The sequence below is a fragment of the Psittacula echo genome (genome assembly GCF_963264785.1).
Source record: "Psittacula echo genome assembly, chromosome: 5".
In the NCBI taxonomy this organism is placed as follows: Eukaryota; Metazoa; Chordata; class Aves; order Psittaciformes; family Psittacidae; genus Psittacula; species Psittacula echo.
Window position 1 is genome coordinate 9,821,260 of NC_137739.1, and position 25,780 is coordinate 9,847,039.

The 25,780-nt window shown below is 42.6% G+C and overlaps 1 protein-coding gene across 1 annotated transcript in view; it reads right to left on the reverse strand.

The window, feature by feature from the left end:
* XYLT1 (xylosyltransferase 1) overlaps positions 1-25,780 on the reverse strand; it is a 193,993-nt gene that overhangs the window by 141,199 nt on the left and 27,014 nt on the right. The gene's annotated exons all lie outside the window — the stretch shown is intronic.

A 25,780-nucleotide genomic window follows, 5' to 3' on the forward strand; every position in this document is an offset into this window, starting at 1 on the left:
ACAGCTTTAGTTTAGTAGGGTAAATTTTTGTCTGTCAGATTATGGGGCTCCTGAGACTAATTTAGAGTTCCACTATCCCCAGATACACAGATCGCGAGCCTCACTTTAGCTAAATCATAGAAGAGGAAAAAAGAAAATTTAAAAATCTGGCTTTCCTCCAAAATACTATAAACTCCTTTTACTTTTAATTATGCCTACAAAGCACCTTTTGGTTTAATATTCACTGCAAATATACTCATGAAGAAACAAGCTATCAGTCCAGGGGAAAAAAGCTAAGGAAAAACTCTGCCTTGAAATCCTCAATACATCTTCCATTCACTCAGTAAATCATGGGCCAGGCAGCATGTTGTCCCAGGTGAAAAAGTCCCTGATTACCTCTGTCACACTGCTAACTTAAACGTAATTTTTACCAACATATTCTAACACCAGTGTACCATTATTATACATATGTAGTGGATATTAGGGCCAAATAATATCAAGACTGGAAGGAGACTGAGAAACATCCGTGAAATTCTCAATGTCATCAGCTGAGCTGGGGACAGGGGAAATCATCTGGTGAGAGAAGAGGCGAGAGGAATCCTGTCCTTGGATGGCTTCATCACATTTCTAAAGACAGATGGTGTCAGCACTCCCACCTCTTCTCTTACAGACTGTGTGGGGACAAACTCATCCACTCTGCAGCTGGACTCTAAGCAATGCTAGTTTGGTCACAACATTGTCCTACATTGTCCCACTCAAATTTGTAACAGAGCAGGTGTGCGTGGCAGACAGAATACAACACATATTTAAATAGAAAGAGCAAAACACTACTGTAACAAAGAATGGCCCAGCTGCACAGACTCCCCTTTGGGAGATCATCTGGATTCTCTCAGTCGTTGCCAATTTGATTGCAGACAAAAGCTTTTTCAGCATGTACTGTTCACTTCCAAATGACATTATTTCTATAAGAGGAAGTAGCTACTGTATGTATAAAACATCCTGGAAAGATCAGGGGATTCCTGTAATAGATAAGGCTTCAGACTATTTAAAAGCCAGACAAACTAAGTCTAATGCTTGCTGAACACAACATATTACTTATGGCAATTATTAATCTCAAAAGCTTTCTTGACTAAATAAAATTGTAAATATAAAATGGGGTTTGCATGGCATTATTTCACCATGTGGAACATGGTGCATCATCATGGGCCTGTAACTGTGATGCTAGAGTTTTTTCTGTTAATTTTCCTCCTCATTTTGGCTATTGTTATTTGTATTGACTTGTACTGTAGCCACTGTGCAGGGAACTGGTGCTGTAGCGTTACAGGGGGATCCATTTCTCTCATCATGAGGAACATACATCATCCATACACATGACACGCCATTTGCTTCCAAATTATCAAAGGAAAAAAGAAGCTTGGCTTCTATGAGCAAAAGCAGGAACAGAACAGGTAAATTTCTTCTTCCCTGTCTCACACTTTTTTGCATCAGCACAACTGCTAGAGATGGTGCAGGTTTGGGGTTTTTTTTTTCCCTTTCTCCCAACAGCACTTCCCACAGTGTAACATCACTTCCTCAGCATCCACTGACCGAAATAAAGATGAAGAGACTTTGCTGGGTTGTTTCTGAATGCCACCTCTGCCTTGCCCAGAGGCTACTTCTTTCACTCGGTTCCCAACTACCTGCTCTGCTTTTCTGTTTCACCCATGCAGTTACAGGTACTGCACTAAACATACCTCTTGGAGCTGACCTGAAGGTCCCCAAAACATAGCTGTGGAGAATGCATCCCAATTCTCCTCTTTAAGCAGGGCAATAAGAAAGCTGAGGAGGGTAAAGAAGGAGAGAGAACATAAACACAGTTAAATTCAACAATTTAAAAGGAAAACTTTCACTCTTACTGCCAGAAAAAGAATGTTCTTAAAATTATCTACCCATCACTAGTGCCAATTCAATATGTAGCATTTGAATCCCATTGCTCTTCTCCACTTCCTCTGTGTGGCCTGAAGCACAGTTATGTATGGTAATGTCTACAGGAATAGCCTGTGTGAGGGATGAGGCTACACACTTGTTTTTTTAAGGTTACAACCTCTTTAGTTTGTCCAACCTGATGGCTCTCATTGATTATTAGCTGCTAATGAAAAGTCTGAGTCAGAGAGCAAAGTTATCACTTGTCCATGTCTACACACAGAAATACTTAGGAACAAACAGCAGAACAACTGGCGCCATTCTGAGCAAAGTTTTGCTTGGCTTGTGCATGTTCCACTTACACTCCACCAGGCTTCAGCAGCCTGCCATAGTACCACAGGAGTTGTTACAACTAAACCCCAGGGATGTTGGCCATCACCCCATCTGAAATTTCAGACTGCCATTTTTCAAGTGCTATGAATCATTAATCTCCAGTGCTTGTGATCAAATGAAATCTGTAGTGGAATTGGAGTGTAAACAGTCTGACACTGCTGTATAAACGGCATGCCACATTTATCACACTTAAAGACCGATCAGGGTAAGACTCTGTTTACTATCGAAAGGTGACACCCAGTACAGCGACTCTGGCCTGGGTCTGGTTACTCTGTTTTTCACGAAGGGCTATGTCTTGCTCATATACAGAAAAGAGAGCTAATTTCACAGGCACTGCAACCTTCCCAAAACAAAACTAAAGGATGGGAAGACTCAGAGGAACTGAGGTACAGACAAATAAACCAACTATTCCAAAGTCACATAGGAAATATGAGAGAAATCCCTAAGTCACTGTCTAGGACCTTGCCCACAAGACATGTCTCTCTCCCATGCCACAAAAAATGTTTTTCTAGCACTGTTTCAAGAGCCATCAGGTTGCAATATGGTAACTCAATCTACAGCTCAAATTAATCACAGATATTTTTGGTGACAGTCCAAGACTGGCTGCAGGAAAGCCCAGCGCTTACACTCGGAATGCTGTTGGCTGCACTCGACCCATTCTGCAGACATGTCTTCGGCTTGCTGTCCCTTCCAGCACTTCTGGACTGTGCGTTTTCGGTTCCTGTGCAGCTCTGTTCAGCTTTGACAAGTACGGCAGGCACCTGAAAAGCTTTTTCACTCAGTTCGTAGTCACTTCTCTCCATCCCTGGAGGCAGCACTGACCTGCATGTGGCTCGGCACAGCACACTGGCTCCTCAGCAGCAGTGCCAGTTGCAGGTGCCCTCACCCCAGAACTCGCACAGCAGCAGCTTTTGAACCCACATTTTGTGCAGCCAGGCCCTGTCCTGCACAGGAGAACCAAACCAGACGGAAAGGTTGTTTGCTAATTTTATTTATTTGCTCTGCGTCATTTTACAGCTGAATGAGCTCCTTCACCCAGCTCATGACATGAGGCAAGGAGAGCTGTGCTGGCACTGCAGAGGGGTGCCCAGAAAACCCAGGAGAACAGAAGGAAAGAACCAGCAGTTAGGTACAGGGAAAGGAGGCAAGTAGTAGTAACAAATGCCAGCATCACCACCAAATACTTCCTTCCATGAAACTGCCATTTCAGACAAAGACAGAAAACATTCACCTAGAAGTGACATTTCACACGTCCTCTCCAACAGCTCAGTTGCTGCAAGGCAGGACCACATAACAGCAGCTCCCTGTGTGGGCAGCGCTGTTTTTACAAATTACAGTTGAGGGCTACAGTTATCCCAGAGCACTGTGGCTTCGTCTCTTCTGCTGACTCATTTTATGACCATGGGGTTTGTTAGCCTGCCAGCCTGTGGTTTTTATCCTATGCTCCAGCTTGGCACAAAACCTTTGTATATTCACAGAAACAAAAAAACCCAAAACAAGCAGTATTGGAAGGGACCTCCTGGGCTGCCATTTCCCCACATTTCTGCCCATCTCTCCTCTACCAAGGGGGAACACAGGTCAGGTAAGCTCGCACACACCACAGGGGCAGCAGTGGAATTTCTCAGCAGACGGAGGGGGCACAGCATGTCCCTGCAATGAAACCCAGCATCTTATTACAGGAAGTGTTCAGTAACCTTAATTGTCACCCTTAGATACAAGTCACATTAACAGCCGCCTCTACATCACCAGCTGGCTCACACATGATGACTTCTTTGGGGAAGAGACTTCCCGGCAGCACCAGCACCACTGGCCTGGACGAGAGCTGCCAGGCAGGATACAGGCAATCCTAAAGTCACCCAACTCACACCCTCATACTGCAAGGAAGAGGGATCATGGCAGCAAAATCTCCAGGGTGCTTAGGCACTCTCTAAGAGGCAGGGCTTGAACAACAGGATGCCATTTAGCTAACAAATATACCAATTCCCTAAAAATCCCAGCTTGTCATCCCAGGCCACATAAATCACAGTTTTATTATTTCTGCTGGACGTTTCAGCAGACATCAAGTGGCTTTAGTGCACAGGTGTAAAAGTGATTATTTGACTTCCTTCCAACTCCAAAAGGCAGCTATGAGAAAGGAAAAAGATGATAGGGAATGTTTCCTACTACAAATTAAGAACAAGTATCCAATGAAAAACTGGTCTTGAAATGTCAAGACTGGAAATTAGCGAATTTTCACCATTTCCCACATATACACACTAACATTGTTTGAATTAATAGTGGCTCTCAGGAAGAAATTCCTGTGTTATCAATATAGCAATCTCTCCACCATTTACTACAGCTGCAATGGTCTGGAAACAAATGTTTAGTGAAGACAGGATTTCAGTCAGTGCAGCAGGCCCTAGGCAAGTGGTGGCAGAAGCCAAGCCCGAAGCATGTACAAATTCAAGTTACACAAACTAACAGTGCAGAAAAGGGGCAGCCAACCTGTCTGCTCTGCAAGCCACACACACACAGATTTTCATATCACAAAGAGCCAGAGACACTTCTCACCTCCTTTTAAGGGACAGAGGGAGCAGAGGGGAGATGGAGCATGCAAGCAATGGTAACAGCTTCTGAGGAGCAGAATCACCTAAGGACGTAGTTAGCATGAAACAATCCCCTGAGACAACCAGCAGGGCAGGGCTGAGCCCTAGTTGCTGGCTGCCTTCCTCCAGCAGCGGGGGCTCGTGTCACCCAGTAACCCAGGGACAGCACAGCCCTGCAGCTGGTCATGCATCAAAAAGAGCATCCTGGGCTGCATCAAGAGGAACGTGACCAGCAGGTCAAAGGAGGTGACCCTGCCCCTCTACTCTGCTCTCGTGAGACCTCACTTGGAGCATTGTGTGCAGTTCTGGTGTCCTCAACATAAAAAGGACATGGAACTGTTGGAACAAGTCCAGAGGAGGGCCATGAGGACGATCAGGGGAGTGGAGCACCTCTCATATGAAGATAGGACGAGAAAGCTGGGGCTGTTCAGCCTGGAGAAGAGAAGGCTGCGTGGAGACCTTATAGCAGCCTTTCAGTATCTGAAGGGGGGCTATAAGGATGCTGGGGATGGACTATTCATTAGGGACTGTAGTGACAGGACAAGGGGTAACAGGTTCAAACTTAAATAGGGAAAGTTTAGATTGGACATAAGGAGGAAGTTCTTTACTGAGAGGGTGGTGAGGCACTGGAATGGGTTGCCCAGGGAAGCTGTGAATGCTCCATCCCTGGCAGTGTTCAAGGCCAGGTTGGACAGAGCCTTGGGTGACATGGTTTAGTGTGAGGTGTCCCTGCCCATGGCAGGGGGGTTGGAACTTGATGCTGTTAAGGTCCTTTCCAACCCTAACTATTCTATGATTCTATGCAGTGTCAGGGCAAGGTGACAGCTGCTTCTCAACTGCCTGACAGCCACCACTCACCATGTTTGGTACAGACCTGAGCTCAAGTCTCAGCCCTGCTCTCCATCCCATGCATGACACTGGTGAGACACTGAAGCCCCAGGAGAGGGGTGAACTTCAGCAGCAAAGCCAGCATGAGGAAGATACAGACACCTTCCAGGGGCTCCTCTTTCCAATAGTGCCAGTGGGAAGGTGTGACCATAATGGAAGCGGAGCAACCCCAGCCAAATGTGCAGCTTCTGTGAGCTTTTGGGATGACAGAATGTACAGAGGCTGCTCAAAACCACTCAGGTGCAATCAGTGCGCTCACTGCTAATAGCCTCCCTGGTACACAGTTTAACGAACCTGTTCTTCAGTAGCAACAGCAGCCCACGTGGCCTCTGCCAGGCCTTAATTTTGACAAATGAAGTGTTTGTGTGGCCAAATCAGAGAATGGATCCTGACTAAAAACAAACCACTGGGGGAAAATATATTTAAGCAAGGTAATTTCCTCATCTCGTTTGCTGAGAAACTGCAAAGAGTGGGAGGGCAGCTTAAGCCAGGGTATCCGCTAAAATTCAAGACAAACAATTTCATGATAGGCTCTAAAACAGTACCATCTTGGTCAACACCCTTATGCACACAATACAGTCACTTAGTCTGGATTCTTGCTCATAAAATCATAGAATCATTTAGGTTGGAAAAAACTTAAGATCATCAAATCCAACTGTTAACCCAATACTGCCAAGTCCACCACTAAACCATGTCCCTAAGTGCCACATCTACACATCTTTTAAATTCCTCCACAGATGGTGACCCCACCATCCTGGGCAGCCTATTTCAATGCCTGACAACCCTTTTGATGAAGAAATTTTCCTAATATCCAATCTAAACCTCCTCTGGTGCAGCTTGAGGCCATTTCCTCTTGTCCTGTCACTTGTTACCTGGGAGAAGAGGCCAACCCCCACCTTGCTACAAACTTCCTTTCACGTAGTTGTAGAGAGCAGCAAGGTCTGCCCTGAGCCTCCTTTTCTCCAGGCTAAACAAGCTCAGTTCCCTCAGCATCTCCTGTTAAGACGTCTGCTTCAGACTCTTCATCACTTCGCTGCTTTCCTTTGGTCATGCTCCAGCACCTTAATGTCCTTCCTGGAGTGAAGGGCCCAAAGCTGAACACAATATTCAAGTATTCATAGTTTTCCTGCTATTCGGCATGCTTGAGCTATTCTCAATATCCTCAGTTGTAGCATACCTAGGAGAGAGTCCCGGGTATAAAAACATTAAGAAGAAATGAGAATATAAGTACATTGAAACCAACTGTAATCCTTTAGAAAAAGAGGATATTGATCAAGTAAGGCTGGAGCACAGGTGGGAAGAAACAAACCATAGAAAAACACCTACTAAAAGGGTGCAGCACATGCAGCAAAACCATGGAGGAGATGAGCTCTGCAGATACCATTTGCAATACAAAAATTCAAGACTAAATAGCAAAATCTGAGATTGAGACCCCAAATGCTTACAGCCTTCCTCCATTTCCAAGTGCACTCTGGGTTCCATCTGGATTACAGAGGAGTTAAGATAACCCAAGTTACAGACAACAAAAATTGCATACAGATGAATAACTTTATCAACACATACCTGAGCGTGGCAAAGGCTTACCACCCTCTGCCACACCAGGGCAGCTCTTCCATGTGAAAGAAAGGGCATTAGAAAGCATCTGGATATTAAGCCTGTGGTAACAGTATTAGAAATGTGAAGAGGGCTGAGTTGCCAGGACATTTCTACTCAGCCACAGGGCAGCTGTAAGAAAGGGCAGTACTTTCTCGTTTTCTGAACTTGTAAATTGCTGTAGCTCCTTCAAAGCCAAAAAGCTGAGGGTCTGCCCAAGGCTTGAGCAGGGCATATATGTCTTCTGCCAAATGAACAGTCACACACCTGTTTATCCAGCAGTTGAAGGTCAGTTCAGTTATATCTAAGACCTGCTGGTTCCCTCCTTTTCCAGAGAAAACTGTTTTCTCATCTGCTGGAGCTTTACAGAAGACTACATTCAATTACGGAACCTGAACTGCAGCAAGACCTACTGTTCCTTAGCCTGCAGTAATAGTCAGTGCCCAGAAATAGCCCAGAACTCCCAAATGCCTCCATAAAAACCATTACCCAAAAATAAATCCATACCATCTTACCAAATACTTAAGCCACAGACTGAACCTGCTATTAAATCCTGAAATTCCAGTTACAAATGAAGCTAATACTATCCCCATCTTTGATGTCTTTCACCTATCTGCTGCTACCAGCTCAGCCAGACCCCTGAACTCAGCCAGGGCCAAACAGCAGTAGGAAGCTTTGCCAGATGTCTATAAAATGTCTGGCCAAGGAGATGCTGCTGTCCAAGTACAGTGTTGACATTTTGAATGTGTCAGCTACCAGGTCAGACATGCTGTCTCACAGGTACAGCTGAAAGACAGTTCATGTTTTAAGTTACTAACTCCAGGCAGGCTTATCTTTCAGCCTTGACACTTAGATACAGTACAGCTGCTCCAACACCACCTTTCTGAATCTGTGCTTAAGAATGATACATCTGAATGATTGAGAGCAATGGTCAGCTGTGCTGCTTTACTTTATTTTTTAAAAGCTGGCAAGAGCAGTGACTCTGCTGTGTTGTTCCACTGTCCTAACAAACTGCACAACTCGTTTCAGCATGAAATGCAGATGTGTAAAAAGGCAAGAATCTAACAGATCAATATAACCTGCTTATTTACAAATGCCAAAGTGTACCAGGTAACACTGAAAAAGATGTTTCTCCCCCCATGCCCCAGCTCATCTCTGAAAGCCCCGCAGCTCCTCACTGCTTTTTCGTGTAGCAGATGCTGCCGTGGAAGCATTCGAGAGGGCACCCCAGGAGGTACAGACTGGGTATGATTTTGAGTATAATTATCTTCAGACACATGGATGTGGGTTATTTGTAGTTCTAGTGATGGAAAGGCAAAACAAAACAACAATTACAACAAAAAAAAAAGAGAAAATTGCTACACGTCTTTATGCGATATTTTCACAACTTTAATAGCTAGAGGAGTCTATATTTATAGAGTAACCAAGTGTTATAAAAAGCTACATAAAAAACACACATGCAGGGAGACACTAATTCAGTTCAGAATATAAGCACAGCATTGAAAGCAAAAGAGGACAGTCCCGGCTGACAACTGCTTCCAGTCGTCATCTCTTAGGAGAACAACCCCAAACTGCTACTTGAATATTATTTGGAACAGGACACGGCGCAGAAAACCAGCAGGAAGGCTGTGAATGAATTCAAAGAGCAGGCTCATTTAAAGTTTCCAGACATGGAAGTTACCAGAAGAAAATGAAAGCCTGCACTAAAGAATGTGTTCAAAACTTAAATGAATAGCCAAAGAGAGACTTAAGGCATGACGCTTCAAAGCTGAGTTGGGCACTGCTCCGGTGTGAACAAAAGTCAGCCAGCTGGCAGAAGAGCTGCAGGTTTCACTTGTAGCTATCACAGGTAATTGAGCTGGAAATCTGCATCAAAGCACTTGGAAGAGATACGTGGTAGGTCAGCTGAAGTGGTGTCTGCATAACCCGAAAGAAAGCTCATTTTCACCAGATTTTGCACTGCACAGAGAAAAAGACACCCATGCATACCTGGTCTCAAAGAAAAGCATGGCTGCTTGATGACAGCCATGCTGTGGAGTTGTTTAATGCCATGAGCACTAGGTTCAGCTCTTCGCCATCTTGCACCCTTCTGCCATCACCCAAGAAGAGGGGCACAGCCTGGTACAGAGTCCTAGGTCATGTCCTGAGCACTTCCATCCTGCTATTCTCACGCGCAGGATCTTTCAAAAGAATAAACAGAGGACAGCAAGTGGCTGGGAACACAGCCCTAGGTCTTTTAGGGGGGAAAGGGAAAAGAAAAGGGGAAGTCAGCTTTGTTAGGAAAATCCAGCTCAGAATCTTCAGGGTAATAGAATGAGAAGCAATCTGTGCAGCTTTATACAGCATAAAGCATGCCAGACAAATTTAATTGCCTTATTTGTTCTTTGATAGAGTTACAGAGAGTGGATTAAAGGAACACAGCAGAGGTCATATTTTGGGAATTTTAGGACAGCATCTGTGTCTCACAAAATCCTAATTGAAGAATTAATTCAAAAAGACTTGGGAAGGACCAAACACAGCACTGGAATTGAGAACTGGCTGCAGGACTATAAACAAATGATAATGATAAATAGCATTGTATTGAGTTAAGAGGAGGTCATATTGAGCAAATTCATTAGTGACCTGCAACAAGGATTAAAGAGCACACTAACGAAATCTGAAGATTTCATTAAAGCCGGATTGTGCCTGATGGACACAAGCTTGCCCTAAGGAGAAGGGTACATGTCCACCATTAGAATGCTGCCCCCAGAGCCTTGGGAGGCACATGAGACACACTCCAGCCACAGCCAACTGCCATCCACCCCCTCGTCCCTCTCACACAGACCCATGCACTGTGTAACACCTCCTCCCCACCACTGGCCACCATGAAAATAAACATAACACTCTCTGTTTCCTGAGAGTCAAGTGGGATGAATCACAGAAACTCAGTCCTTGGCAGATGTCAGCTATCTAGAAGTCCACTGACCTCGACTTTGTTTCTGGCACAGCCAAAAAGCAAACAATCCCACCAGTACACACAACACAATGCCCCAAAGCCCACCAAGATTTGTTTTCCCCATTTCCCTGGTACAGCTTGAAAAATTATGGTTTTATGGAATAATATCCCTGATAAATCAATTTAGGAACAGACACTTCCTCTGCATAAGCTTACTACATTTCAGTCTTTAAGAAAGGGAAAAAAAACCCCAAACAGAACAACAAAGAAACACCCACAAAAAAAAAACACCACCACAAACAGGAAAAAAAACCCACATAAGAAACCCCCCAAAACTGGGTCTTCCTGGGAAATTTCTGAACACAGAATTTGGCAACACTCATCTTTAAAGGATAAAACAGGTAAATAACTTTGAGTACAGATGTTGATTTTCAGCTTTGGAAGTAGAGAAGGTTTAGCACCAGGCTTTGAGTTTAATCAACGTGCAACAGGAAAAGGTAAAGAATATGCAGGTAGAACAGTTTTGGCTCCTTTCTGCAGTTTTCATGCCAGAACTAAAACATATTTTTCCCGAATAACAGAACCTATCCATCATTTTTATTATCAACCTGGATGCAGATCCAAGTTTCATCACTTGGTAAGTTGGAAAAACTCTCATTAGCATCTGTGTGTGCAGGGAGCCCATAAGAACACCTCATTAACTCATTAAAGAGGATTCTCACAGAGATTAGCTTAGTCAATCCTTCATTTAGCTACCAATCCATTCATGTGATGCCATTAAGCCCCTCATAAACAGACAAGTACTTAGTAGTACACTGTCCAGTTTGGGCTTGTATCCCATTACCAGTATACACCACACTGGTATCACTATACTGGTATACACCACTACTGTATTTATGGTGCATCAGTGTGAAAATTACTGCAGCCCAATATGATAACCTATTTCCAACATACATGAAACATTCCCATGTGATCAAGTGATTAGCTGAAGCCAACACTGTTGTGCTAAAACAGGACACAAGATTTATTACTGCCCGATTCCAAAGATTTGAAACAATTCTTGAACAAGTCTTGCTTGCAAGGAATGGGCACAGATAAAAGAAAAGGTTGCAGTATTTCCCAGTGCAAAAGGACTTCATTGCTGCTCACTGGCTGAACAGAGAAGCTGTCAGCAAATAACCTCTCATCCCCATCCTTAATTTCCAGGTTTTCCTTCTTTTCTTACCTCGCCATTCCCCTCCTTTCTTCTGTGCATCACTGCTATCAGATCATCTACAATCTATTTTCTATAAGCTGTCTCTTCATAAACAGCACAGCTGCCTCTGCCAGCAGAGCCTCCCTCTCTCCTCTGGAACAGGTTTCCAGCACTGCTTGGCTTACTGCAGTTGTGACAGTGGGAGAAAGGCAAAGTCTGCCACTCCAGCATGTCAAGACAGGTAATCTGTGTTGGTAAACAGCAACTGTCATCTCGACAGGAGATGGCTCTATAGCAGCTTCATTTTGCATTGGCCTTCAGATGCCACAGTGATGACTGCTCATGTAAGAACAGAACAGAGTCTTGCAATTCCTGCCAAAGCATCCCCATTCAACACGCTGCAGTCAGTACTGCTTCAACACATGTAGGTGTCAGGAGATTCAGCCCATTTAAATTCCTAACTTTAATACAGATGCAGAATTTTATTTTCAAGCTGAATAATTCAAAAGAACATGAATTCAGTCCCACCTGCTTAATTAAATGAGATTTTTAAGATCCTGATTAGATTTCACATCCATAGTGCCCTTTAATGCACAGCCACAGGCAGGATTCAGACCTTCAAAAACAACTTAATGCTCTGGTTAGAAAGGCTCCAAAACTCTTTATTGCAATTCACTTTCTACCATTGCACTAAGCCTGCAAACTGTTCAGCTCAGACCTAGAAACTGCTCTGCTACTAACTGCACAGAGAATATGCCCATCCGATCCATCCTGGAAAACATAAACACTGTTATTGCAGGATAAACATGGCAGCTTGCTGGATGTGCAGGAGAGACCCTGCTGCCCTCAGCTGAGCTGCTCAGTCCTGAGCAGTCGCTTGGAAATGAAGCTGTGCAGTAAGTGGCTTTCCATATTTCAGGAAGTCAGACAAAAGATGCTATTAATGGCACTTGGGTCTGGAGGGGGGAAAATCCTTGAATGTAAAGTTTCAAGTGATTGCACATTGACGAAGTGGAGTAAATAGCAAGAAAGAGTTGCCCACATTAAAAGATTTTGTGAAAGGGAACTCCACAGCTTGATAATATCACAAGCACCCTAGGAATCTGGAGAATGAGATGGGAGAAACTGTGGGGAGACTGAAGTTAAAAACTGCACACTGCATGGTTCATTTTCCTGTAATTCCTTTTATTCATTGCTATAATCAACTTGACATGCAAAGCTGTTCCAAATTAACTGACAGCTTTTCAGCTGACATCTAGTTCTCAAGGTATTTTTTTTTTTAACTTAAATAGCTAATTATTCATCGCCTTAAACCAGGATATATAACAATGTCAGGAAATCATCTGTTCAAGTTATATCAAAAAGCCTTCTGGGATTTGTTCATCTCTTTTGTATGCTGCAGAAAACACTCACTTGTAAACAATTAAATCATCATTTGAGATCTGTCTACAGTTTAAGCATCTCTGAATGCAGCCTGAAAAGCCATATGAACAAGTATGCCATTGTTGCATTCAGGACCCGATGCTGAAAGGTTTTCCTGCATTTTATCTTGTTTGAGGGAAGCTGAAGGCCAAATCTTTGGGCTAATACAGGCTCTCTGTAAATCCCATAATAACAATACTAATCTAAATAAATGTAGTAACTGTTTAAGTAGATCACAGCTACAATATTCTCAGGTTATGCTAAGAGTAGAAGACATGTCATGAGGGCGATCAGCATATTCTCACACAGAGGCAGATTACCTCCATGTAACATGGAGTCATGCCTGATACAAACCCAGGCATTTAATTTAGCCATAAGGGCTCAGTCTTTGGTCTGAAACTACAGTAATCAAACCTCACAGTACCCTGCTTTCAGATGCAAGGCTCTTGCATAACATATATGTTACATGAGACAGCCGGACATCAATGCAGCAGAGGCATTTAAAACTGCCTTTAGATTTCTATTTAAAAATGAACATATTTCTCTTTGGTCTCCTACTGATGAATGCATTTTCAGGGGTTGTACCTTTGTGGACTAATACAAACTATGTAAGCAGAGCATCCTACGGGAAAAGAAATTCCTTTGTAAGTATGCCTGTGGCTGAGCTCTCTAGCAGTAAGTTACCAAGCCTGGACAGCACTCATTTGCACAGATGGACCTGTGCAGCACGCAGGCTAACAGCTTCCATCATCACCTCTCAAAGTGAACAGCAGTATTCCACCCACAGCATTTCTCAATTTTGAACATTTGCTTGTACAAATGTGTATCTTTACAAATACATTGCTCACCCAAGGATTTTGTTGTAGAATTTGACTCTCTATTCTACTTCTCTGAATGAAAAATCTGTACAATACTAAGATTAAAGGCCAACTTCCTGTTACCACTTCACCACTAATTGTATGATTTCATGGGTTTAGTAGCTTCATGAACATTTTTTTTAATTCATCTTAAATCACTGCAGCTATATCCTTTTCCTGATGTAACTGCTGAGCCAGAAAAGAAAAACCAAACGAAACCAAATTTCACCTTCTTTGTTACAGAATGAAAGGCAAGTAGGTCCTTATGAAACTACAACTTCCTTTCAATTTGTGGAAGAAAACACATGGCATTCATAACAGCATCCAGACAGAGAGGATGCAGACAGCACATCATTGTTTCAGAGGGGAACTCCTTCATAGCCAAGAAATCCGCTGAGATGGTATCATTGAGCAGTAAGGCACAGAGCCCTCACTCCCCTGGCACTCAGTATGCCTTTTGGCGACAAAAACAGGCCCTGCACACTTTCTGCCAGCAAGTCAGTGCTTATATCTGGGACAGTGAATTTCTACAGTGGAAATGAAAAACATGACAATAGAGCAAGAATGACTTACACAGATTTCAAGAGTGCCTCGCGACATCCTGAGTCCCCATATTAGCTGCACAGAAAAAATCAGACTAGAACTAAAGGAAGGGTGGATGAAGCCAGTTCATTCCAATCTCCCAGAGGACAGAACGTCATAGACTGGTATTCCACAAACTTCAAACCAAGCTCTTTTTGTAACAGGAGAAGAGGCTAACAGACAAGGCATGCTCTTCTTTCTGACACGCAACAGGTGACTGTGCTGCCGAGAATGTCATTCCTCTTGACAAAACACAAAGAAAAAAAGCAAACTCTTATTCCCTGGGAACAGGAAATTATGATGTAAGGCTAATCAAAGAAGACTTCTACAGACACTCATCTGTATTTGAGCAACTTCCATGGAACAAGCAAGCAAGTGCAAATTTCCCAGTAAGCATCACACTGTGTGTGTCTAGCACCTCTCCCTTTTCTGGGCTGAACCTCAGTGTCATATGGGGTTATTCCTATAGTTTGAGTTTTGGTTTTGAAAGGCTAGGTGCTGCCAGAAGGTAAGCATTAAAAGGACTAGGTGAGTTATGATTACCATGAGTCCTGTCTCAGGGACTGCTCTATACCCACGTGCACAACAATTTCTTTTCCACTGTCACACGAAATTCCCACTGTCCAAGCACCGCACACAACTGTTGTAGGACTCTCACAGAGAAAAATGTGGGGTTTTTTACTGTCCTGGGAACCATGAATTCCCTTTAAAACACAACAGAAGCTAACTTGAACGAATCTGAACACAAGGCTGAAATCTTCCCGGCAGCCTGCACTGGGCCAAAATTATCATTTTTTTTTCCTAAATAAAACTGAGGAATATGTACTTACGTTTCTGACATGATATACTAAAGTAAATCAACATGGAAACTCTACACTAATGGGATATTGCAGACAGGTTTTCACCCAACCATAAGGAAAAGCTTCCTGCTTTCTGGAACAAACCCAGCACTTTTGGAGATGAGTGCAGACAGGTTATTCAGGCTTAGCAAAAAGGAAAATCAAGCTGCTATACACAGAACATCTCTTTTCTTGAAGATACCATCACTGATCTAAAGCATAAATAAACACTCTTGCTCTGTCAGAAGCAGATAATTTACTGAACATTACATTGCTAATGGCAATATTATCCAAGCAGCAAGTGTTTCAGAAAAAAAATAATAAAAATCAAAGGAAGGTGTTTCTCATTCTAACTGTTCTGCAACTGACAGGTGACTGCCAGGCTGCAGATAGGAAATTCAGTTTTATCTAAGAGGAAACATACCTCAACGCATTCTGTCGGTAGCTTCCGTGAGCAACAGTTCCTTTAAGGCAATGTATCACAAACACCTTTCAAACTATAAATGACAGGATTCCTGTATTTGAAAAATAATGCAGTTTTTCAACATTATCTCTCACCTAATTATATTTTTACAGAAATAACAAGAAAGTTTTTCCTACTGAATGATTTTAAATACAAAATTTCCACAGTAAAACCTGTCAATCAAACCAAGGGCGTTCAGTTCTGAGGCAATAGCTTTTTGAAAAGACTACTAATACATCTTTTTATTTTTTAAAAAAGAAAACATTTAATGTATTCTTACTATTTTGGTTGAAAAGAAGCTAAAAGTTTCAGAGGAAATAAACCATAAGTCTATTTTAATATGAGCTAACACTGCTCATGCCAGATCAGCCAAGAATTTGACTGGCTGAGTTGAGTTATGTTTTTAATTTGGGTATGAAAAGAGCAAGTCACCTACGGGTGGGGGATGGTGTTTGTGAAGAAAGGATTATCAGAATAGCAGTCACTGGGTTTTTTTAAGCAGATGTCTTTGAAAGCAACCACAACACATGTCTGGATTCACTCATTCCTTAATGACAAGGAGAAAACCTTTCCCAGGGACCTGAAGTGGATGGAGCTCATGCTGTCTGAAGGACTTTCTCAGTAAGCAAGATGTACCATTGTACTAAGATAAGCAGAAATGTAACTAATGTACAGCCCTTTAGAGCTGTTTTAATGGACCAAAGGTTAAGGAACTCCATAACCTTCCTTAACATATGGCAAGCAGGATCTTTAAATAGTAATTCATGGGCTTATCCTCAAGTTCAGCTAAAAAAAGACAACACATTTCCAAAAAAGGCAGCAAGGAAATGAGCCTCGGAGTTTTTGATCGCTAGCTGAGGAAAAATAACATATAAAACCCTAAAAGGAAGGAATTAGAATGTTAAAGTAAGATCTGCACAGAACTGGGCAGGATGAGAAAACAAAAGTGATGAAGAGAAAAAAATACCATCAAGTAAGGTTTGAAACATGTAATTGATGAGTCCTTCACTGAAATGTGCTTCAGCAAGAGTTGGGGGAGCAAGGCACTGCAGAAGAAAGGAAGCATTATTCCTCCTGAGCACCAGAACACATACACTCAACAGTGATGTGCTGCAGCACCAGTAAGCCCAAAATCTGTTTACCATTAGGAAGTTCCAATACTTAGCTCTATCTATATACACAGGTATGGAAGTCTCTGTTTCAGAGCATTACTCTGTAGTAACTGAGTGTCCATACTCAAGGTGTCCACACTCTTCCTACCTGGAGATACACTGCGATGCTTTTGTAACCAATGCTCTCGCAAAACTTCTGATGGACTGGATTGTTTTCCTTCATATTCTGTATCACAAGAGCTTTGAAAACCTTTCTCTGAATTCACCAGAACAGGTCCTTTGTGCCTTCAAAACCTCTATTAAGGCTGTAATACTTCAGCTTGATTTCTCATGAAAAAAATGCAATTTTAACAGAAAGCTCTACATGCAACAGCAGGAGCTGATCACCTACTTGGGAGTCAAAATGTGGTTCTTTGTAAAATGCTTAACACTTTATAAATACCTTTAACTACTCAGCAACTTTGCTTTTAGCATTAACTTCTCCAAAATCTACTTTATTTCTGCATGGGATGTAGGAGCAATTAGGATGCCCTCTCCTTTCACATTTACATCCTGGAATGAAAACAATACCATGTAAATCAGACTTTGAGCAGGGAGATTATAATATCACTTTACAGCAATCTGTTACAAACTAATTCCTCCCAATTTAATGCCAAGTATGCCAGCTGATGGTGTCTAAGAAAAGAAAAAGTATCAGGCAATGAATAAACTCTAATGGCAATTCTGCTCACTGCTGCACAGGTCTTGAAGGCAAAGCAAATGCTTTCCTCCTGCACAATCAGTCCTTGTTAATGGCAAGGCAGAGATCTCAGAATGCAAACACTCGCTGTGCCGGCATCCTATAACATTTGGCACCAGAGCTCTAACTTTGTTATTTCCCAGAGGAGCAACAATTTTCTTTGTGCAACAGCAAGGCAGTGTGTCTTTCCAAACCCGCCTTACAGCCAAGTTTTACACTTAGTGAAAGAAGCCCATTGAGCATGCCTGCCAATGCGCAGCCCGTGCCCGGGCAGCGGCCCAGGGAGGCAGGGGCAGAGAGAGGGCTCCTTGTCAAACTGGACTCACTTGCAAGTGCCCAGAGTGACATGTTAACACTTGGGATTATTAAAAGGTGTGTTGGCCAAATTAAATTAATAATGATTATGATGTTTTAAATAAAGCGTTATGAAAGTTAAGGGGCCTCACTCTTCTTTTTCTTGGACAAAAAGTTACTTCAGCAAACCCCATGCAGAAATGCCTCTTGGGCAAAGCAAGCTGGAGCTGACTCTTCAAAAGTAGCAGTTATACAAAGATCCAACCTTCAGCGGCTCAAAATGCAGCCGAGACAGAGCTACACCTGAGACACCAGCTGAAGATCTGCCACGTCACCTCATTATGTTAATGCACCACTTTGTGTATAGTTCCTACAAACTACTAGCCAAAACTTTTCACTTTTGGCCATGCTTCATGAAACAACTGAAGTATTTGATTTTCAATTTTTAGAAGGCCATGAACAGTTTTAGTGTAACCATAAGATGCTATGTGGTATTTTCCAATTACTGTCTAACTGAACACACAGTCACAACCAGCCAAGCCCATTCAAGGTCACAATACAAGAGATAAAATTCTGCATAACAGGATATGTAAATATTTCTTAGCTGACATCAGACACCACCGCAATTTCATCCAGGTAATGGACTGACAGTCACAAATAGGTCTGACAAACTTGTTTTGTTGGTATGGCTTTTTTATTCTGTTACCTATTTACGTAACCAGCCTTCTCAATCGCCAGCAAAGAGCACGGTTGTATCTTGCCTGGATACCAACCTACGTTCAAAGTTTATAAAATGTAAACATTTAAGTGCAAGCTTCAAGACCTCCTATAATAAATATTCTGTCTGCAGAAAGAAAGTTCAGTGGCAGTACTATTTAATTTCTAGGTAAAGCAACCATAAATCTGTGCTCATGCTGCAAACCGAAGAAAACCACATTGTCCGGGTAACGCTTGCTAGAGGACACCACTTCTTGATATTGGTGAGGGAAAAAGATTTTTCAAGGGAAAAAAGTTCAAAGCGGGCAATACAATTCTTTTGCTGCCTCCCCAAGGCACAGGAATCTGCATCATTCTCACTGTTGGTCTTTCTTACAGCCACATATCCTGACATTTGACTTTATATTCTTGCATGCAGCCACAAAGTAAAAATGTACTTCCAGCATCTGAATGCAGATGAGCCCAGAAACAGGACTGTCTTGCAAAAAAACCAACACAACAACCAACCTCACAGCTCAGGACAATTTTTGTGACAAGAACAAGTTGCTAAGAGCAGTGGAAGGCAACCGGAAGCACATTCAGCTGCTCCTGAGCAGTGCAGGGAGATGGACGTGAGTGGAAGCCGTCTGCCCTGATGCAGGAGGTACATGGTATGGTGGGGTAAAGGAGAGGCACTTTGCATTGCTCTGCTACTCAGCTCCCAAAGGGACCAAGGGCAAACCCAGTCTAGTCAGCAGACCAAGAGTTACCCCATCCTGCTTGGTCTGGTGCTTCAAACATTTAATCAGATGCAAAAAAGAAAACAGTGGTATCAGGCATGCAGCACGATTTACAAGCCTTTTTAACTGTCAGGTGTGAATACCAGAAAAAGTAGAAGTCTTAGGCATGTCATCATGGAGCATTCTGAAAGTAACAACTGGTAAAAAGGATCTCCGGCTAAGAAGCAAAGCCCTCCTACACTTTAATATGTAATGCAAAAGCTCTTTAGTCTGCTTTGTACAAAAATAACAGAGCCAAGTTGATCACTCATAGGCTATCAATTAACATGTTCTTATTCATATCCTCCCCACAACAGCCAGCAGTTGCAGGCCAGCAGCATCACTGCCACAGATGAACCAGCATACCATGGCCGTTTTAACCATGAGGCCACCCCAAGGTCATACAGATGCTCTTTAAAAAATTTTGTACACTCCATAAAGAATTGTGACCAAAACCAATCTGGACTGTGTAGCTCACAAAACTGTACCAACTGTCTGCCCATGTACCAGTAAATAACAAGGATAAGCAAGTTCAGTAATAACCTAAGCCAACCTACACAGAGTGCTTAACAGGAGAGGACTTGTTTGGGATTTTTGCAGGGTGTACATAAATAAAGCTTAATTTATGTCCATTATGCAAACCATGGCCAGTTGTGATTTGAGTAAAATGAGAAATTCTTATTCTAATAACTGTATCACTTCAGGCATTAAAGTCATACTTCCACTTTCAGACTTCGTCTGCTTGTTTTTTTTTAATGGGGGCATTAAGACAATAGTGTTTAGGTGATCAAGTTAAAAACATGAGGAATTGAGCTGTTCCTATAAAGCAGGTTTGCTCCTCTGCAGCTGTATCCAGCAGACTCTCCTCTGGGACAGCTCAAGCAATGAGGCAGAGCTGCATCACCTGCCCCACTGATGGCAGCCAGGCTGGGACACAAGGCAGGGCAAACCCGAAAACGAAAGACGGCTCAGTTTTTGTCAAGATGAATGATTCACGCACACACTAAGTCAGTTGCTGACGGTGTTCCAACACTTGGTCACACCCTTGCGTCACAATTTTAACAGCCAGCCAGCAGCTCCAACACATTTTTCATTCCCTGCTGAGTCTTCCTGCAATGGCTAAAGGCAGTACTACCTGTGGGTGCTGTGGAAAGATATGTGTCTTCTTTGATGAAAAGAAAGCATAGATCCAGACAAATGAGAGCCAATTCAGGTAGTCAAGAGGTCCTGATTTCGTATTCTAGACCTGCCACCAACCCTTTGCAAGGCCTCAGGCATAACCTTTCTGTAGCAGTTTCCTCATTAGATGTGGGAATATACTCATGCACACTTACAAGGCATTACATCTGTACTAGGTCAAAGAAAAGCAGGAGTCTTAATTTTGCCACAGTGTTTACTGGAAGCTTTGAATAAAATGAAGCAGAGAAAAGTCTTACTACTCTCACAATTTCTTTAGTATGTGCTGCTGCTACTGCTGGCATTACACACTTGAAAGCAAATGAATGAAAAATTAAAAAATCATATCATAATCATTTTACAGTATATAATAGTCACTTTACCAGACTGGCAGCATTATTATGAAGGGCCTTACTCTAACATAATCCAATCTAACACAACTTGATGGCAAAAAAATGGGGTATTTCAAATTCATACTAAAGCCCAACCTCAGCAAAATATCACGGGACCAACAAGAGGTTCCTCCTTCACCTGAGGGCTCTCTTCCTTTTTGGACTTCAAAGGCTTACCACAAAAACAGGTGTGACAGCATTTCAAAAGAGGCTGCAACCCCATTTTCTCCTCAAGTTGCAATCTGAAGTCTACAGCGGAGCAACTGAAATGATGGAATTACTTTTGCCATAAACTCTGCATTCACCTGCTTTTTGAAAATCACACAATATGGCTTTACCCTAAAAGGGACGTCAGCTGAAATGAATATACACATTAACTCCCCATTGGCCTATTGCATCATAACTGTAGGGGGATAAAAGTCCATAATAAAAAATAACTTTATTTCTACCTGTAATTGGGTGGAAATTTAACAAGGTTTGTTTTCAGCCAGCCCATGCTCTCTGCCTTTGTAAGCTGCACCCTATTAGAACAGCACTGTGGGAATGAATGAAGTTATAGCACTACTGCCTGTTAAATGTTGACCAGCTCCAGCTTCCTGAGGCTGATAGTCACTCCACAGGTAACTATGTGTGTCTCAAACATTTGGTTTTATAAAAATGCAATTTTTCTAGAATGAAGCCATAAAACTTCTTACAGGTAATGCTGGCAGGCTATTAAAGGGAAAAACAAATGCAAGAAGCTAGGGGATCCCAGCAGGGGATAAGAGAGAAGCAAGTGGTGATACCAGCGTTAGCTCTGAAGGACACACAGTTGAGATTTTCAAAAGGAGCTAACTTCACTGAAAACTAATGATATCCATATGCCAAAGTGTCACAGATTCTTCAAAATTACAAGTGTTAATAAATACTCGACTAGGACCTAATTAAAAAGTGCCAAATGCCCTCTGGATGGTGCCAGAGACCTTCAGGCTTTACTAAAGTTCTTGAAAACCAGGTAGCTGGCACCCATAAGAACAGGGCTCCACTTACGTACCCCAGAAATCCCAAAGCTCATCTTGGAAGCAGTCTTTGCTTTGCATCTCTTAACTTTACCGCCTAGCATCACAGCATATAATCTGGAGGCAACAGACAAGAAAGAAAGAAAAAAATATACTATTTGCTTTTCATATGTGATATTGGTTCATCTTTGTCAGTAACAGCAGCAGAGATGCTCCTAATTGTGCCTGTGTAGCCACTGGCCTTTAAAGGAAAGTAGTAATCTGAAAATCAGTCATTTCATTTCAGAAGACTCACACAAAACCCCGTTCTGTCAACAGAGGACACATCATCACAACAAGCGGATGTATAACGCTGTAGGCCTCAGCAGCACCAAATGCAAATTATTTTCAGCACTACACAAACTATGCAGATCATCTGAGCAATTATTTAAGCAAAGCTGTGAGGCTGCTGAACCTACACCAAGGATGATCTGCTGAGCTGACTCCCGCCACTACAGGAATCTAAAACAGACATCAACCATCAAGAAAACCCAACACACACAGCAACCCTGCTCATGCTTACAGGAGTGGGAGACAGATTTACACAGCACTCTGGCTGTATACAACACTGACCTCATTGCAACACACATCTGTACAACAATAAAAAGGTTTCTTAAGACGATGTAGCCTAGTACAATGACATATGTTAAATATAGCCATGAGTGAGCCAGGAGCAGAAATCCATGAATAACTGTATTGACTGCAGTAAAGAAAACCTGAACATATTTGGAGTGGAGACATTTCCTGATGAAATTCTTTCCATTTGGTAAAAACACAGACATTGTCTTACGCCTTTCCACATAGGGAAATAATAAAACAAAACCCAGACACTACTGTTAGAGCTGAAGTATGTATCTGCTCAACTATTGTTTGCAGATGTGGACAGAAAATGAATCTTTCAGCGCAAACCAAGTTTGATGCTTTGAAGTTAACTCTACTTCTTAATATGAAACAGAAGTTGAAAAAATATATTTAATTCTATGAAAATTCTAGATAAAATTTCTTAAATGTTTTCTAATCTTTTCACTTTAAGGACGTCTAAAATTCTACTCTGTTTGCCCACATTATTCATGTATAGTTACTACTAGGTACTGTACATTCAGTCTATAATGTAATTATTGAGCTAGAATGGAAGATGACAACAATGGCAGGAGGGTGGCAATGTAGTAATGACTCTTCTGGTCTCTGGTTATTTAAAATCTTACATTAAGTTTTCACACATGCCTGAAGTGCTATCCTCAGCGAAACAGCAATTTCCAAAGTCAGCTGCTCTGTCAAAAAATAAGTAAATAGTCAGATGTTCTACACTGACTATCTAGTCTGTCCGTGAAATTCCTTATAGAAGACTGGCTGGGACATAGATTATGGCTGATTTTATCACCTCTGAAAATACAGGCAGTTACTTTATGCAAGAATTACTGGTTTCAAGACTTCACTCTATTTGCCAACAACTGTTAAGAAACTTCCCATAGAAAACTCTGCTTTCAGAAGGCAGAAGCAAGACCTTTCAGAGTCACCTTTCCAGGGGTCTATCACAGTAACCTGCCTGACCCATTATGCCTTAAGAGATAACTGTGTGTGCTGCTGCTGGTCCAAGTTTCTCCCAGACGCAGAATAACGAACTTGCCAGCACTCAGCAACTCCTCATCTGTGGTGTTTTGCGGCCACCGTGCAGCACCAAGAGAAAACAGGAACTGGCTCAGCCATGGCTGTGCCTAGGCTGTGGGTTGCTATGAGCACCCGGCAAAAGCCAGGCTGATGCTCCGCACAGAAACCCTCAACAGGAAGCACTGCAGCAGTGAGTACAGCACACCCGCTGCTAGGAGAGGGGGGAAAATGGAAAAGAAATAGTGGTTATAGGATAAGGAAGTGATAATATCCAGGCAGCAATTAGGAAAATAGAAGAAAGGATAGAAATATGAGAAAACCACATAAGACAGGAAATTTAACAGTGGAAACCTGAGAAAGATTTCTACAGGAAGCACAGATGTGAGCTCATCTCCTTGAGCATCTACCTGTTTTGCAGGGGCTGGTGGAGTGAAGTACCGAACACAAACATCATCACCGTGACAAGTACTTCAGCAAAAATAAAATCTTCCTCTTCCCAAAAGCTTAAGCTCTGCTCTGAAAGTTAATCCTCTGCTGCCTGCTTTTCTGCTCGTCTCCTTCCATCAATCATTTCAAGCGCTAGGAAACACGTAGTCCTAGCCATTTCCAACGTAGTTTTCATTAAAGATAACCTTGCTACCTTATCCAAAGGATTAGGATTTCAAAATCTCAGTTGTATAACACCTCTAAAACTCCCTTTTAAAAAAGAGATCTACAAACCTGTAACGAACATCCAATAACCTATATTGCTGCTTTGTTTGTCATAAACTTCTTCAGGGAATCCTCTGCATAACATTTACAATCCCTTTGCACAAGACTTTCAGCCATGCATGAATTAGATTTGCAGTGAAGAACTGTATGAGAAAATGATCCTTTTCTCAGCAGGCAGGTGAAACAGCAATGTTCCAGCACAGAACAGCTCCCCTACACCCAATAAAGCTCCTGCTTTGCCATTTACGCACTTGTAAGCATTCATCTTTTTGTTACCTAAGTAGCAGCATGGAAGGCTCCTGTTACATCAACCCATTTAGTATGAAATAGAGATTTTTAAGCAGGTAAGCAATGTTGGAAGTACTTCCAACCAACCAACACGGTAAGAAGTAAGAGTAGTAAATCTTAATTTGGGGTTCTGGACAATCACCTTACCTACAAGCCTGCTGCAACTGAGAAATCAGTACCAGCACAATGCTAGCCCATAACAACTAACGACATTAACACAGAAACTGCTTGCAATGTTCAGAGCACACGTGCAGGAGAATAAAAATAAAACTTGCAGGTGTGTACGACCTGTTCAACCTCAGATGAGATGAACAAAACAGAATTCTAAGATGCTCCAAAGGCAAGCTCAAGAGGTGCGGGCTGGGAGAGTGAACAATGGGGTGAACGGCAGGTCTCAGAGGATTGTGATCAGTGGCACAGAGTCTAGTTGGATACCTGTAACTAGCAGCGTCCCCCAGGGGTCCATACTGGGTCCAGTGTTGTTTAACTTATTTATCACTGACTTGGATGAAAGGACACAGTGCCTCCTCAGCAAGTATGCTGGTGGTACATAACACTGAGGAGTGGCTGACACCCAGAGTGCTGTGCTGTCATTCATAAGCATCTACAGATGGACAGAGAGGAGCCTTCTGAAATTCAACATGGGCAAGTGCAGGGTCCTGCACCTAGGGAGAAATAACCCCATGTACCAGTACAGGCTGGGGGCTGACCTGCTGGCAATTAGCTCTGTGGAGGGAGACCTAGGGGTCTTGGTGGATAACAATTTGTCCGTGAGCCAGCAATATGACCTTGTGGCCAAGAAGACCAATGATAAGACCAATGATATCCTGGGCTGCATTAGGAAAAGCACTGCCAGTAGGTCGAGTGAGGTAATCCTCCCTCTCTACTCAGCCCTGGTGGGCCATCACCTGGAGTACTGTGTCCAATTCTGGGCTCCCCAGTACAAGCGACATGGAGGTCCTGGAGTAAGAACAGCAAAGGGGCTACTAGAATGATTAAGGGTCTGGAGCATTTCTCTTATAAGGAAAGGCTGAGGGAGCTGGGCCTGTTCAGCCCAAAGAAAAGGCTTAGAGGGGATCTGATCAATGTGTATTAAATATCTGAAGGGAAGGTGTCAAGAAGATGGGGCCTGTCTCTTCTAAGTGGTGCGAGGCAATAGGACAAGAAGCAATGGGCCTGAACTGAAACACAGTAAGTTCCACCTGAATATGAGGAAGAACTTCTTTGTTGTGAGGGTGACTGAGCATTGGAATAGGTTGCTCAGAGAGGTTGTGAAGTCTTCTTCCCTGGAGATATTCAAGAGCTGTCTGGACAC